The sequence below is a fragment of the Mixophyes fleayi genome, chromosome 8, assembly GCF_038048845.1.
Source record: "Mixophyes fleayi isolate aMixFle1 chromosome 8, aMixFle1.hap1, whole genome shotgun sequence".
Taxonomy (NCBI): Eukaryota; Metazoa; Chordata; class Amphibia; order Anura; family Limnodynastidae; genus Mixophyes; species Mixophyes fleayi.
The window spans coordinates 18,927,110-18,944,022 of record NC_134409.1 but is presented as its reverse complement, the minus strand read 5'-3'; positions in this window follow the sequence as shown (position 1 = coordinate 18,944,022).

Below are 16,913 nucleotides of genomic sequence, written 5' to 3'. Positions count from 1 at the left end.
ACGGGAGAAAATAAGAATATCATCTAGATATATCACCACATATAGATAAAGGACTCGGAATATTTAATTGATAAAATTTTGAAAGATAGCTAGAGCATTGCATAATCCGAAGGGCATGAACAGATGTTCCCAGGTATTGAGAGGGGTTTCCATTCATCACCCCTTATGATAAGAATTAAATTATAGTCCCCTCTGAGGTCTAACATGATGAGCAGGACATCTGCCTTTATCCAGTCGAAAACAATTCAGAAATTAGAGTTATGGGATATCTATTCTTCACCGTGATGGCATTAAGACCCCTAAAATCTACGCATGAACAAAGCCCACCATCCTTCTTCTTGATAAAGAAAAACCCTGCTCCAGGGCTGACAGCTTTGGGAGTAACTAAAAAGGAAATGGATTCCATATGTAAAATGCCAATTTGCAAAGAAAAAGCGGAGGTACGAAGTTGAGTAATTTCCCCTTCCATTTTGCTGTTGTCTATGGTGGTGATGGAAATGGGGCATGAAAGGGAGACTGTGGTTAGCCGTAACTTGGCAACGGTGGAAATGAAACTCCCCGTAACACCAGAATCAATGTAGGCCGAAAGAGAAGCTTGGCCTGACGGGAAATGGAGTATCACTTTTATGACAAAAGTGGGTTCAGAAGGAGAGCCACAAGTGGTGCCTAACATGGCCTCTCCAGAACTGGCTAGGCTTTGCCATTTCCAAGGAACTTGGGGCAATTGTCCAGAAGATGGCTAGACTCAGCACAATAAAAGTATTAATTTATTCTTGAACCATCTTCCTCTCTCTTTGGGAGTGAGGGAAGTGCACCTCAGTTGCATTGGCTCTTCGGAGGCTAATACTGGTGTTTGGAAGTGGGGAGCCAAACGATTACCAGAACGTTGCGACTGCTCTCTTTCCTTAGTTCTCTCCCTAAAGCGGATATCAATTTGGTTGCAAAGAGAGATAAGATTGTCTAATGTGGATAGATGTTCCCGGGCAACCAGTTTATCCTTGATCCCTTCAGAGAGCCCTTGCAAAAAGGTGGCTACAAATGCCTCATTATTCCACTGTAGCTCTGATGCCATGGTCCGGAACTGGACAGCATATTGTCCCAGTAGTTGTGCACCTTGATGGAGATACAGAATGCCAGAGACAGCAGTGGAGACCATCCCGGGTTCATCAAAAATGTCATGTTTCCAAGGAAGAAGAGCTATTGTGCAATATTGGATCATTGCGCTCTCATAATGGAGAAGCCCAGGACAGCGCCATGCTGAACAAGAGGGAAATAATATAATCCACCTTAGTTTTGTCAGTGGGAAAATTTGCAGGTTGAAGCTCAAATTGTATAGGGCATTGGTTTAGGAAACCTCTGCAAGCTTTAGGGTCTTCATCTAATTTAGGTGGATTTGGAATACAAAGCTGAGATGCAGTTCCTGGAAAGACTGGAAGGGCTGGGGCAGAAGTTGGAGGGACCAGTGGAGCCATCAGTGTTTTGGAACGTGTCCAGGTGAGCCGTAAGCTTCTGTAAGAATTGCTGCAGCTTGGCTTGATTCATTTCCTTCTCCTCCACATCTCCACATCGCCCGATAAGTGTTCCAAAAGATCTTGTGGAGAGAGATTACTCACTGAATCCATACTGAACCGATTCTATTTAAATACACTATATGTAAATATATATATATATATATATATATATATATATATATGTACACAAACACACAATAATGTGCAAAAGTTGCTGCAAAATGCTGCAAAGTAAGAACGCTTTCAAAAATAGAAGTGTTAATAGTTTATTTTTATCAATTAACAAAATGCAAAGTGAATGCAAAGAAATCTGAGTCACTATCCAGGGACCTCCCTTCAACTCTCTGCTGAAGCTGCATTTAACTATTCGGGGGAACACTTTTGGCTTATTTTACAGATGTTGCACATCCCGATTATCAGTAATTTCTGCTCTACATACATGTAGTCATGCGCAGAATCACAGTACTCCCCTGACTGCAGGATCCAGCCGCACTGCTACTCATGGCACGTTCCCTCCGGCTTAGGGACACATAACTCTCTCATCAGGTGCTGACTCTCCTCGGGACTATATTCAGGGACTCTTTTCACTCCCTGTTATAACACAAATGTTTTCTCTGTTTCAGCTGCCACTCATTCACCTCTATCCAGGATCTCTGGCTGAAAATCATCCATGCCTCTCTCTTCCGGGCACACTTCTCCAGTAGCGTTTCAGCCAAAGGTACTACCATCTTTAAATCCTTTTGTAGTAGGGGACTCTCCCCTCTCGTCTACTGTCATACCAGTGCTGCACCTCTCCCTGCTCTCTCTCATTCTACATGGGTGCCACATCTGGGGTACCCCTAAAGGTGGGGATCCCCCTTTGCAGCAGTATTCCTCACTATATGGCTCTCTACCTCAACCCTACAATCGATTTTGCAGGCAGCGGCTAGATAGATTTCCTTGAAAATCGTTCTTCTTCTACTGAATCACTCCTTCAATCTCTACAATGGTTGCCTGTTTTTTTTACAGAATATAAAATACTTCTAACCTAAAAGGCCATCAACAAATCTGCACCAACATACATCTCCTCAGTTGTTTCAAAATATCTACCAACTCGACACCTCCGTTCTGCACAAGATCTGCGCTTCTTTTCCACTCTCATCACATGCTCCCATTCCCAGTTACAGGACTTTTTTGGGGATACACCCACTCTTTCGAGATGCACCCTCTTGCAGATCTTCAAACGTTCTCTGGAAATCCACGTTTTCAGACACGCTTATAATATTCTTCAACCACCCTCTTAACCTCACTAGGTTATCCTAGGTTACCCTTTACACAATTCACACAAGACAACAACCCTCTGACCCCTGACTAACATTGCTGAGTGACTGGATCATATAGCATATGATTCACTTTTTACCTTTGCAATCTGGCTGGACCAAAATGCAATATGTAGACTTAAGCTCATTGTCCTATAGATTGTAAGCTTGCGAGCAGTGGCTTCTTACCTCATTGTCTGTATTACCCAGTATTGTTTATAACTGTGTTTGTCCCCAATGTTGCTGGAACTATATAAATAAATTATGATGATTTTGTGATGCACATGCAACAGACTGGTTAAATGGGGTGTCTGTACTGTATATCTGTAAGTGGCATGTTCACAGTATTGTATATTGGTCACTAGAATAGGCTCTGCATTGAATACTGGTCAGATGGTACTGTGTTGAATATGTTTATTGCTCTTTAAAATAAAAACATTTCATAAATGGCAATAGCTGTTTAAAGCCATGTCCACATTAGATAAATCACATTACACAAACCATAGAATACAGCAGGAGAGAATCAACAGGAGAAAAAATATTTGTAATTATTTCCAGTTCAGAGGGTCCAGAGGAGTCCATTCCAGTGTTTCCAGGTCCAGTAGAGAGGTCAAGCAGGAGTTCAGATACAGTCCAAGCCGTAACTTAGAATTCTAGTGCCCTGGGCGAGAAAGACAAATGCCGCCCCCCTAGCCCTCAATTTTAAAGAAATTAACCTAAAATATTCCTAAATTGTGCCCCCCTTCAGCGTTGCGCCCAGTTGTTGTACCTAGGGAGCCACTAGGGACCCATCCAGGCCTTTGATCTGTATTTCATCATCCCACCAAGTTTCCAGAACTGGTCAGGGTCCATACACAGGTCTATTCACCAGTACTGCAGCCTGCCTCAGTTAGCGTTCTGGCTTTGAATAGCCAGACACAGCCGGAATTACTCCTCCCCTCATCCTCTGCAGATATCTATGCTTATTCTTGTCAAGGGCAACTAGCCACATTAATGTCTTCTTCTTACTAACTATAAGCTTTATTATGGAGTCTACAACCCCCAGCATCACCTACTTCCAGAGAGAGTCATATTCACCATTGCTGATATTTCAAAGGGGCTCCATAACACCCATGCCCTACGTTGAGTGGTTTATGTCAAGAGTGGAAGCACATTGGTTATCACTGTCCTGATTGACATGTTGAATGCTATATTATTGTGTTATTGTCCAGCTAATCCTTCACATTGATATTGTTTTATTGTCTCATCCCGTTGTTTGCATTTCATGGTTACAGTTATCTCAGACTCTTAATTCTTGTCAAGGACAGAGACCTTTGTTCTTACGGCTAGCTTTTCAGTTACCATCCTATTTATATTAGTCTTCATCAGTTAATTATTGTGAGTTAGTCTTGGGTTTTCCCCGAATCAACCCCTAGTAGACCTTGCCAAGATCTGTAACCCTGAAGAGAGAACATGACTCACTGTAATTTAGAACAGATGAGACTAATTTAGGGGCATATTCAATTACGATTCCAGTCCGCGGTAACGCGCCGGAACGGCCCGCGAAGCTAATTCATGGTACCGCAATAACATGGATTTTCGTTCGCAGCCCATAGGGCTGCGTACGAAAATCCGCGTTATTGCGATACCGTATTACCGGCAATAGTGCGCACTTTCCACGGTAATGCGCGTTACCGCGGACCTGAACCCTAATTGAATATGCCCCTTAGCCTTGAAATTGACCTCCCCCTCCAGGTCGACAGTACCATTGTAAGGATTAGCATGCTTTCCAATGCATTTAAATGCAGCAACCACATGAATTATCTTAGAACAGATACGCCTAGAAGGTTTCTACATAGACAATTAACCTAATAACATCCAAGAGCCATATATATCTGGTTGCAAACGCTGACATTTGACGAACATTTTTAGCTGTCACTTTCCGTCGCATCCTTCCATTTACAATTCCTAGGGGACAAGTGCTCTAATAGCGCTCTCCTGTTAATTAAATCTCTTTTACACCAATCAAATGATTTATGTACAGTATAATATTATATGGGGCATATTCAATTGTTGGCGTTACAGCCAAAAGTAACGCGTCCCGCGCACTATTACCGTCATTACGGTAATAGTGCGCGTAAATACCGGTATTTCGGTACTTTTCTCGCTGGATTTCAGCTCGCGGCTCAGGGAGCTGCGAGCTGAAATCCGGGCTTACTATTACCGTAATACCGGTAATAGTTTTTCCATGGCGGAAACCGTGGACAATTGAATATGCCCCTATATGTATAAATGCATATCAGTTATATGCTCGGGTTTAAATCCTCAAGTTATTAAGTTATCAATGAGTTTGATGTAACTGTCAACATTTTAAAAATAATTAGCAGCTTAGCAGCTCTTCCAACACATCCATGAGGTGGTTGCCCAGTGTCATATTTATTTTTATATGTCATCCAAATCCATCTAGTAGAAGGCCCAGAACAAGCTCCACAAGTTAGGTAAAGCTATGCCCAGCATACACCAATGGGAGGTGCGAACGGAATGCTAACCTTCCTAAAACCTGTTCAGTATCGAACTGGACTACCTTGCATTGATTTCATCCCAGTCGGCGCAGGGGTGCCCGAATGCATAACTGACAGACAAACAAGCCAAATTCATCCATTGGAAGGCCCAGAACAGACTCTCCGGGTCAAAGTTCTGCCCAGCATACACCAATGAGAGGTTGAATCAGGAGCCTAACCCCCTAAAACCTGGCCAGGATCCAACTGGACCACCTTGCGTTGGTGTCGTCCCAATCGGTGCAGGGGTGTCGAAGATATTCGCCAAGAAACAAACTTCTTTTATATACATAGATTTCAAATAAAAAAAATATTATTTTTTTTTATACACTTGTAGGGAGTTCTCAAATATGCATAACATACCATCCTAGTAGGTTAATTGGCTGCTGACAAAATGAACACCAATCTGTGTGTTTGTGTGTGCATAGAGAATTAGACTGTATGCCTCAATGGAGCAGGACCTGATGTGAAATATCAGTGTTTCATAGTTATGAAATGTTATTTTTTTTTTACACTAACATCTTTATTTTCATACGGGAAAGCATTGCGGTCAGCGGTCTTGGTTTGGTGCAAGAGGCAGTCATGGAGCGCTCTCCTTCAAAGAGCGACTGTAAGTTATGACACCACAAAATTTGTGGGGAATCCTGGACACCATTCTTGCGGTGGTTCTAGTACTGAGCCAGTGAGAATGGGTTCTTTACATTCTTGTAGTGTTGGGGAGTATGGCCACCCCAATTTTTATTTAAAGCGGCAATTTACGGAATCCCTCTCTTAACCTGCGTGGTCCCGAAATTGCCGCTTTAAATAAAAATTCATTGAGGGCGCGCTGATGTCAGACACTTTTGCCGAACACCTGTGCATTCAGAAGAAGCTCCTGTCAGTGTTTTGCTAGGATCGGATATGTGGACAATCGCTGATCAGGTAAGTCTGTGTATATTCTTGTCGTTTTCTTCTGAAATCGGTTTTCTTTTGTAGGTGTCCTCAGCGCCGGATTTATCAGCATCGGCGAAGAGACCACCGCGGCATTCAAGAACTGATAAATTCAATTCCATAAACATTACTTAAATACAGCAAAAAATAATTATTGCATAATGGCATTATTCAGAGATTAACCGGCTAGGTGGGTGTGGCCACGCAGATCAATAGGAAGCTAATTTTTCTTGCAGTCATTCACTCCCACCCACATTCTGACTCTAACGTGGTGGCAGATGGGCTGGAGCACCATCTGAATCCACCTAGTCGCCTACTTTGTTTGTGCTCCCCCTCAGCGCCCCAGCAGTCAACCACTTAAAAAACTACTCATACTAAGACATTTCCATAAACTAAATGGCGCCATGTTGTGGTCTGTTGTATTAGTGCAGAAGAAAGGTAATTGAGCTGTCACTCAAAACTAACCTTGGCACATAAAAAATATAAAGAGAGTCCAAGGGGTATATTTAGTAAACTACGGGTTTGAAAAAGTGGAGATGTTGCCTATAGCAACCAATCGGATTCTAGCTGTCATTTTGTAGAATGTACTAAATAAATAATAACTAGAATCTGATTGGTTGGCAACGTCACCACTTTTTCAAACCCTCGGTTTAGTAAATATACCCCAAGTGTCTCTTCTGCTTGATCTTCTCAAGCTTAGTCTTTTGTTTAGGAGCCTCTTTTCTCTGTTAATTGCTTCATCTGTCAAGGAAAAGTATGACGCAGTTATTGTGTAACGTAAGACAACAGAATATTAGTACAGAGTAGTTATGTACACTTGGCATGAGTTCAAAACTATATTTACAATGTCAAGGCCAGATAACACAACAAAGCAGGAATGACAGGTTCACTTTAGAGAATTATGAAAGCAATATGGAGGACATTTAAAAGTTACACTCAATGCACCTGGATGGTCTGTGCACCGCCCTTCGAGTTGCACTCTCTGGGCCTTAGTCTTTAAGGAGAGCAAAGCATAAAAAAGGAGTAACATTTGCACCTGGGCAAAACCATGTTGCATTGGAGGGGGAGGTAAACTTAAAATGTGGGGACAGATTTATAGTTGGGGCAGGGCATGTCCTAGATCAACATTAAATTTCAGTGTAATAATAAAGTTATTAAGTATTTGTGTGTTAGATAAAAAAAACAGCCAGTATTTAACTTATGTGCAAAATAATAAACTAATTTGCACCCCTTTCATTGTAGCATGGTTTGTCCCGGAGAACATTTACTCCTTTTTTGCCTTAATGACTCTGTGTGTAGAGTCTCTAAACTGTGCTTCTTCACCAAAGTGTAACATGGAGTAAAAAAACAGAACCCATTAAGGGCAAAGTAGGAGACTTATAGATTGCCAGCTCTGAACTAGTGCAAAAGTCCTTTTACAGAATGGAAATTGTCATGTGCTCCTCTGAACAGCAGGGAGCGCCCCTACAAACACCCTCTCTACTTATCTAGCTCATTCAAATGATCTAACTCCACAAAAGGAAATTTAATTTATTGCACTGAAACACATGGCAGAGCGCTACATCTAATCCACCCAGCTTCACCCCTCTGTCTGTGCAATCTCCTGCTCCTCCGCAAACAGTACCATATTGCTCTGTAAATTCATGCACCTCACCTGTAAAGCCACTGCACAGCGGGCCCAAAGCTGCTTTTGCCCAGCACAACACACAGTTTGTGCTTCATAAATTGTCTTCTACGTATTCCTGACAATTCCAGTGTATAGAAGGGATCTAAACTGTCCGAAGATTTTCAGGGGTATCGTGTTCAGGGCTGGATAAAGGGAATGGAGGCCATTCCCCCGTGAGGCCCCCCTCCCGGAGAGGGCCCCCCCCCCCATAATCCGAATAGCCCCCCCCCGGTGAGGCCCCCCCTGTGAGCCGAGCCGCCCCCACCCCCCAAGGCACTTATCTCCTTCCTTCCTTCTCCTGGCATTGCAGTCCTTCCCCGGCACGCTGTACGCTCCTTACTGAGGAGATCTTGTGAGAGTGAGACTCACGAGATCTCCTCAGTAAGGAGACTACAGCGCGCCGGGGAAGAACCGCAGTAAAAGTGCTCAGCAGCATTGATCGGGCCGGGGGCGCCCCCGACCAATCAATAATGCTGCTGAGCACTTTCAATGGCCCCCTGGATGCCCGAGGCCCCTGTACTACATGTACATGCCACTGTTATAAGACACTTATTTGAAACACCTCTCTTGCAGAGGGATAAGTAAAATCCCATGAGTCTGCAGGAACAGGCTGAGGACAGTGTTAAATTCCCTCTGGTTTCCCTTGCAGCACACATACACACAGGTGCACCACATGGGTGTTATTGATTTGTTGTTTTTTGTGATTGGTTTATATTGTTTGGTTGGAGGATAAAACACTGTCTGTTTTTGTGGGCAGGGCGACTGACGCCAGCTAGTTGGCTAGCGACTAGGCAGCTGAAATGTGTCTGGCTAGAGCGAGGGTTCCCTGGTGTCACCCTGGCAAAAGTCTGCTGAGTTATTTGGGACTTGAACAATAAAAAGCACCGTTTTTCCAAGCAAGAAATTGTTTATGTCTGTCATCCGCCGGGTGTCAGTATCACAGCGTGGCAATGCAGGGGGCTTTCTAGGGGAGTGAAGTTGCAAGTAGCCTCGTGCTTTGAAACTGTTGGAAACATTCTTCCTGTGTTTGCGTAGGTTTCCTCCGGGTGCTCCGGTTTCCTCCCACACTCCAAAAACATACTGCTAGGTTAATTGGCTGCTATCAAAATTGACCCTAGTCTCTCCCTCTCTGTCTGTCTGTGTCTATGTGTGAGTGTGTGTCTATATTAGGGAATTTAGACTGTAAGCTCCAATGGGGCAGGGACTGATGTGAATGAGTTCTCTGTACAGCGCTGCGGAATTAGTGGCGCTATATAAATAAATGATGATGATGATCCCTGGTAGACGTGCCCCTCGTGATCTAAGTCCTAATTTAGTGCAACCATACATCCAATGTAATATGACTCTTTCATGTATGTGCAGTAGCCCTTACACTTTGTCCAGATTTACACAGGGACAATATTGGGGGGATTGTTTTGCAGGTCCAACGGCGCACAGTCAATGCGGCAGTAGGGCGCCGTGTTTACCGGAGCACCCTGCCTGCCCACCTGCATAAAAAAAAATATATTTCTTTTGGCATGGGCAACATGTTCCCTAATGTGCCGTCCTGACTCTGAACAGAGCAGAGATTGGAATAACCGCAAGGGTATGTGTTAGTTTAGTGGCACATGAGCACACTCCAGCAGGGGGCGCTGGAGAGCTCAGCTTTGGCCCTGGGGTTATGCGTTTATGAGAATTTTTTTTGGTTATCATTTCATCTCTCTTCCTAAGTCTACAGTGGGGGACATGTCTCTTACAAAGAAAGTCTGTTTTATCCTTCCCCATGTTTATTTTGCATTCAGCATCACTGGTAAAGAAAGAGCTTGAATAAAATAAATATTAAAATCTGCACATTAATGGAAAAAAACGCTCAGTATGTTATATAGATATTCTATTAAATCATAGAAAAATTATGTGATATTATTTTAACTATGACTCATTAATCGGAGGTTACAGTTCTCCTGAGACACTAATGGAAGTTTATTTCTGTCACCTATTACCCAGTTCACCAGTTCAAAAAACGTTCCACATGCAGCATGTCACCTGCTGACCTTGCAGATTTGTTTATCATTATCAGTAAAGTGATCATAGCTAAGAGACAGGTTCACTCACAACTCTACAATCTATACAGATAGCAAAGCAGCTTAGTGCTCAAAATGATCAGACGGAGGACACCCATGAAACTGAACCTTAGACCAGACAGTCAAATTCAAACACGTTTTATAGTATCAATAGCTTAGTTCAGTCATAATCAGTTTGTAACCATACAGCTGCAAGACAAGATTTTGGGAACAAAAGACGCTCATGTAAAGTTAAATGCCTTTGCACCCCAAACCTACTCAAGAAAACACGCACACAAGTTAAAGCGCATTTACGTGCATATGTTCAGTTGGATACATTGCTTGATGTTTCCAGCTGTATGTTTGGAGTAACAAGTGTTTATACTTACGCTCCATTATAGTGTGTAGATGTGGCTTGAGTGCTAGCAGAAAATGCAAAGGTCGCATTATGTTACACAATATAATAATGTAATGAAGAGTCAAGTACACAAGAGAGAATAGTGACTGAACAGTTATTAAGAAATGCTAAAGTCACATTTTCAATATAAAATGTAATTACATGCAAACACAAAAATACAAATTAAATTAAACACAAAGATAGGTTGTTGTCCACTTTAAAAATCAAATAGTAATCTTCTCTCCTGTTACAGTCCAAATGGAAATATCAATTAAGTAATACAAATATACTTCATAAAATATAGTAGCCAGGACATGTCAGAGGTTCATAGAGGCCCAGGGAAACCCAAATAAAGATGCCCCCTCCCCTTCTTTCTTAAAAAAAATAAAAATATTGAAAATACATTCAAAATGTATTTTACATTGAGTTTAATGCTCAACTTTATTAAAATATACAAATAAAATATTATATAATATACATATTATGATGTACTGGATTATTGGAGATTTCAAAATAGAAGTGCCTTTCTGTTATGGCTCACGCCCCAGGTATAAAATCCTAGAACCGCTTAAGAGTTCTTCGCCTATAGCAGCCGCCTTTCCCGCAGAGCTAGACACACTCACAGGTACTCGGATGCCCCCAGGTCTTGTTCTCTAGTAGTAGGAGCTGATAACCTGATATCGTAGCGCAGGTATTACAAAGAGGAGGAATCAGGTATCCAGGCAAAGGTTTCAGGGTCACGAGCAAATCAGCAAAGTCAGTATTCAAGCCAGGGGTCAGGGTCACAGGCGAATCAGCAGCGTCAATATCCAAGCAAGGGGTCAGGGTCACAGACAAATCAGCAACGTCAAAATCCAGGCCAGGGGTCAGCAACGGTAACACAGAAGACAGCAAGTACAACAACAGTAGGAGAAGTATGCTAGCAAGCAGGGACTATAACCGGCAGTGAGGCCCAGTCCTCACTGCGTTAAATACTTTGATGGACAAATCAGAAAGGAGGAGGACAGGGCTGACAATCAGCCTCAGGAGGCTGCTAATTAATTACTAGCTTAGAACTAGCTTAGGTCATATCACAAACCAGGAACAGGTATGAAAATATAAATGACAGATTAGAATCATGCGAGAGCTCCCCCGGGAGTTGGAGGATGTCGCTACACCCTCCTGCTCTATGCCACAAAGATAACAGTGCATTGTAGCCAGAGCCGGATTAACAATAGGGCTAAAGGGGCTACAGCCCAGGGGCCTCGGGCAGCTGGGGGGCCTGCCGGCATTCAACGGGTCGGGTGCGGCCCCGCCCCTGGCTCCGACTGTCACCTGTTCAAGAAGAATGGCAGGCAGCTAACAGCAAATGTTATGCTGTTAGCTGTCTGCTGTCACTCTAGGACTTACACGGTGCGCAGTAATCTCCTAACTGAGGAGATCTCGTGAGTAAGGAGATTACTGCGCACCGCGTAAGTGCTACAGGGAGTGAAACAACGAAAGGAGATAAGCTCATGGGGGGGGGAAACTCATGGCTGGGGGTCCTCATGGGGGGACCCTCACAGTACACTTAGCCCGGGGGCTCTCCCTTCCCTTAATCCGGCCCTGATTGTAACGTGCTCGGCTGCTACCTCACGCCAGGATGCGGCATACCGCCGCGGCTCGTGACACTTTCTAGCTTTTTTTTCTGCAAATTCTGAATCAATTTGAAAAAATCCAACTCTCATGCCACATCACAGTTAATATTGAGCACGGCCAGCCCATTCAATTGCTCTTCCCCCATAGTTGAGCATTGATAGTTTGTTACGTTCTTCAGCACACTGAACGTTCGTTCAGCAGAACCAACTGATGCTGGCAAACTGAGCAAAATGCACTAAGCAATTGTAAAGTTGTTCCTTTAGCTTGCTTTCCAACTTAAAGTTTGTACTATAAAATTACTTCATCACTGAAATCTTGGGCAATATCTTTCTTGTATTGTTGCTGAAAGTTTTCAGCTGCAGAGCATAGGTCTTCATTGCTCATTTTGTTGATCTCCCAAAGAAACTTATACAAGTTAAAAATTACTTCCAATGAAGTAAATCAGTGATGAAGACCAGGCAGAACGGAGTCTACGACTACATAGAAAACGTTGACCTTATAGTGTTTTTTGGCATTGGATTGAGTAGGTATTTGGCGACTGGCGGAGAACAGTTTTGGAATCTTGCTACAGTTTTGCACTTTATGACAATCTCATCCCATTTATTGCGCATCTGTTCAATGTCTTTGATAATACATTTGATATTGTCCAGCTCAACGTCCAATGTAGCATTGCGTGCCTCAATAAGGAGGGTAGTTTGGTCAATCATTGTAATAGTATTATCCACAAAGATGACATTAGAACAAATTCAAATTTCGACAAGTACTTCTTAATGGACTGATTGAGTTTGTGCAGTGAGATTGAGAAAGCTGTTCCCAAAGAATGCAAATGATGTGCAACTGGTTTAAGGGAATCAATGCGTGCAGACTAGTTTAGTTATGGATATATTCTGAAGTGAAGCAGGGAAGCAGGAGATTTCACACCTTTGTGGAGAGGAACTGAAGATATTGTACATTTGTTGCACAACTCCTAAGAAAGTAATTGCCTCATTACAGGATTCAGCACAGTCAAAACCCACAAGGTTTTGCTCAAGCAGAATTGCTTGTACTCCATTGTATTTCCCCGCTATGTTCGATCTATTGTCGGAGGTTTAGCCAATGCATGATTGAAAATCCAACTTTAATCCTGCCAAATTTATCAATACTCGATCAGCAATTTCTTTTCCATTATTTTTGTCATTATTTATCAAACACGACAAACCATGCTTCAATTGAAGAGTATTCTACAATCTTTACATGACGAATCACTAGAGTGGTCTGTCTCTTGAGAACTATCAGGAGTGGCATCAATTATGATAGCAAAGTAGTTTGCATTTCTAACTTCATCATGAATTGTTTCTTATACGAATGACCCACACAGCTCAGTAAGTTAGTTTTTAGTATACATATTCATAGGTAATGAGCTTGCAGGAGTTTTTGGCTATCTTGCGACTCACGTACTGTCACGGCATGCTCCCGATAACCCCCGGCAGGCTCCCCAATCTCAGACGCAGCGGTCTTCTCTCCGGCGCCATCTTGCTGCATCTGCGCATGCGCGGACACGGAAGCTGTCAGTACTTTTCATTCATTCATGTCAGTTGCTCTCTGTGGACCAATCAGTTCCCCTCACTGACTATTTAAAGCTCCTCCTACACTCCTAGGGTGCCAGATCTTCAAGACTTGTTCCCTGATCAGACCTGTAAAAACAGGCTCCTGTTCTAGCACCTGCAGATCATCGCTGTCCGCACTGGAGTTGCAGAGCATCACTAACTGCTAAATCCACAGCTTCCTGGACGCACACCTCTTCTAGTACCTGTAGATTATCGCTGTCCACACCTCTGTTGCAGAGCATCCTGGCTGCTAAATCCACAGCTTACTAGATGCACACCTGTTCTATTACCTGCAGATCATCGCTGTCCGCACTGCTGTTGCAGAGCATCACTATCTGCTAAATCCACAGCTTCCTGGACGCACACCTCTTTGAGTACCTGCAGATCATCGCTGTCAGCACCGCTGATACAGAGCATCACTATCTGCTAAATCCACAGCTTACTAGATGCACACCTGTTCTATTACCTGCAGATCATCGCTGTCTGCACCGCTGTTGCAGAGCATCACTATCTGCTAAATCCACAGCTTCCTGGCCACACACATGTTCGAGTACCTGCAGATCATCGCTGTCAGCACCGCTGTTGCAGTGCATCCCAATCTGCTAAATCCACAGCTTCCTGGCCACACACATGTTCGAGTACCTGCAGATCATCGCTGTCAGCACCGCTGTTGCAGTGCATCCCAATCTGCTAAATCCACAGCTTTCTGGATGTATAGCTGTTCTATCAGCTGTTCCTGTTTCCTGTTCCCTGACTGTCACCTCGGGTTCGCTCGTTACCTTCCTTGAGGGCCACGACTTGCAGTTAGGGAGCCGTGAAGTCCAAACTTTCTTGCGTGGCTCCCTGGTGAATACCTCCTTTTCTGTTAGACTCTCCACCTCTAGGTGGGTGGTGCCAACATGGGCAGCCAACAGGGGGACTCCTCAGACTCTTTATTGTGACACGTCCAAGTTTAACATGCCTTGATAAAATCCAGTCATAAAAGCTGATAAGCTCGATTATACCTGGAAAGTTTCCGATATTATAGTCACCAATGTGAGAACTGGAAGCAAAGAAACCTAATCCCTGCTCAGACAATATAAAGAACAACATGACGGATGCGCTCAAGAATTCGTTTCCAATAATTAACTTCTGTAGCGACTTCGGCGAAGAGCAAACTGTCCATTGAAGTTTCAGATAATATTGCTCTGAAGGCTGACTTCCATGCCACATCATTTTCTTTTTCTTATTCGGTCGCACAATTTCTTCTAACCTCTCCTCAAGGTCCACCAGGATTGAATAGATAAAATTTGCTGCCCTTTCATTAATAATGAAGCAAGGCGCACAGTGGAAAGATTATTTTGCTACATTCCAGCATAACCAGTCTCGTGGGCAGATCTCACCAATCGGAAGGTTTATCCTAAGTAGAAGATAAGGGAAAACAAGGAATCTTAAGAAGGGACTTAATTTGGGCAGCATCACTTTGTTGATAATACTAATATCGATCATGTTAAATCTTTCAGCAGAAATGAATTCTTGCTCTTCTGGGTCTTAGCATTCTTGCTGTAGAGTTTCTGGATTGTAAGCTGGATCTTCTGCTGCTTCTCTCGGTGTCCTGGTGGACTCAGAGGTATCGCTGTTGGCACATTTCCTTCTCTACAAATGTCTTCATTCACATGTTGAACTTCAGCCACAGGCATCGAATTTGGAACAGAATTGTCATCTTTTGCATTTGCGGTGGTTTGACTGGTTTCACTTTCAACTGGGTTTTAACCTGAAATTCTTGATCCTGAAATACTTTTTGTTGAATGAGTTGGGTGAGGAGTGTTTTCTTGTACCAGTGACTTAAAAAATGAAGTTATTTGTCCATAGCAACCAATCAGATTCTAGCTATCATTTATCTAATATATTATAGAAATGATAGCTAGAATCTGGTTAGTTGCTATAGGCAACACCTCCGCTTTTCCTTTTTAAAAGGCTTGATAGATCTACCCCTTTGACTTTGTTTCTTTGAGGTCTTAGTTTATCTTATTTTATTATATAATTATTATTATATAGTTATAAGGTCCAACCCAATGCCTGAAGAGCGCAACTGAAATACAGAAATGATGAGCTATAAAATTGAGGCTACCGTGGTGTAAAGATACATGCTGGTGATGATGAATGTCAGCACTTACCTTTAGTTAATGAAAAGTATAAATACATTTTAAAAAAACAACAAACCCCCCTCCTAAAGTGTAACCAGCATAGATTGAGGTCCATCTGTCATAATGTAAACCAGGATTCCATAGAGGTATTCTATGCTAGCACTGGTGCTCATCCTGACCCACCTAAATTGTTGGGTGTTGCAGAGTAAGTTAAAGTAAGATGATCATGAGTTTAGTGCATGGAACAACAAGTTCCAGCAATCCCTGATAGTCATTGACTTTTTAGGCATCCTAGTGGTTATATAGCTGCAAGACCTAGCATGACCATGGCTGCCAATGGTGGCCAGAGACCCCTGGAGATACGGCCTACTCATAGCATGCCACATCTCCAGATATGTCTGCGATATATCTTTCTCAGCGACTCGTGCAATTAAGGGGCAACATAAGTGCTGATAAAGATGACCATCAGCATGTATCTACGTTTAAAAAAAAAAAAAAAAAAAAAGATAAAGGAAAAAAGACTCCAAATATAGTTAAACAGGTGAAACTATCTTTGCTATCTGCTGATTATAGATTGTAGATCAGAACCAATCTTTAGATTTTGACCTATTACCTACGTGTTGTATTTGCCATTGTGCTTAACTATTTGATTTGGAGTTATACAGTAATAAATTATCTGCTCTCTAGGAGACATTACTGAAGAGAAAGAGTTCAGAACCTGCTTTACTACAGATTCTAGGTTTGTGAACAGAGACATACAGTTGATTTCAACTGTAATCAAATAGAAGTATAGATGAGCAACTAACTGTAGTTCAAATGACAAATTAATATGAGGAGTTTAATCTTTTACCCGAGTATTGCAATTTATCAAACCCAACAGACTGAAGGTGGACGGTCCCCATCCTTTTTCCATTAGCCTTGTCATCATTGCTAAGTCCCGGGGTCACATCTCAGGTGCATATGACATCACAACGTATAAAGTCCCTAAATTGGCACACGGCCACATCTCCTCTAATGTAGGGCGTGTTGTGTCACATTCGGGGCATAATGTCACTTATTCAGTGTACATATCTACATGGTGCCCTCACACTGAGCCGCTGACATTGAAGGGCTTGGTAATGGGCTGAGCGTGTGGTGCTGGGCTATGACGTCACAGTCCAGCACCACACTCCCACTCAGAGTAGCAGATGTATGCTGTCCATCCCA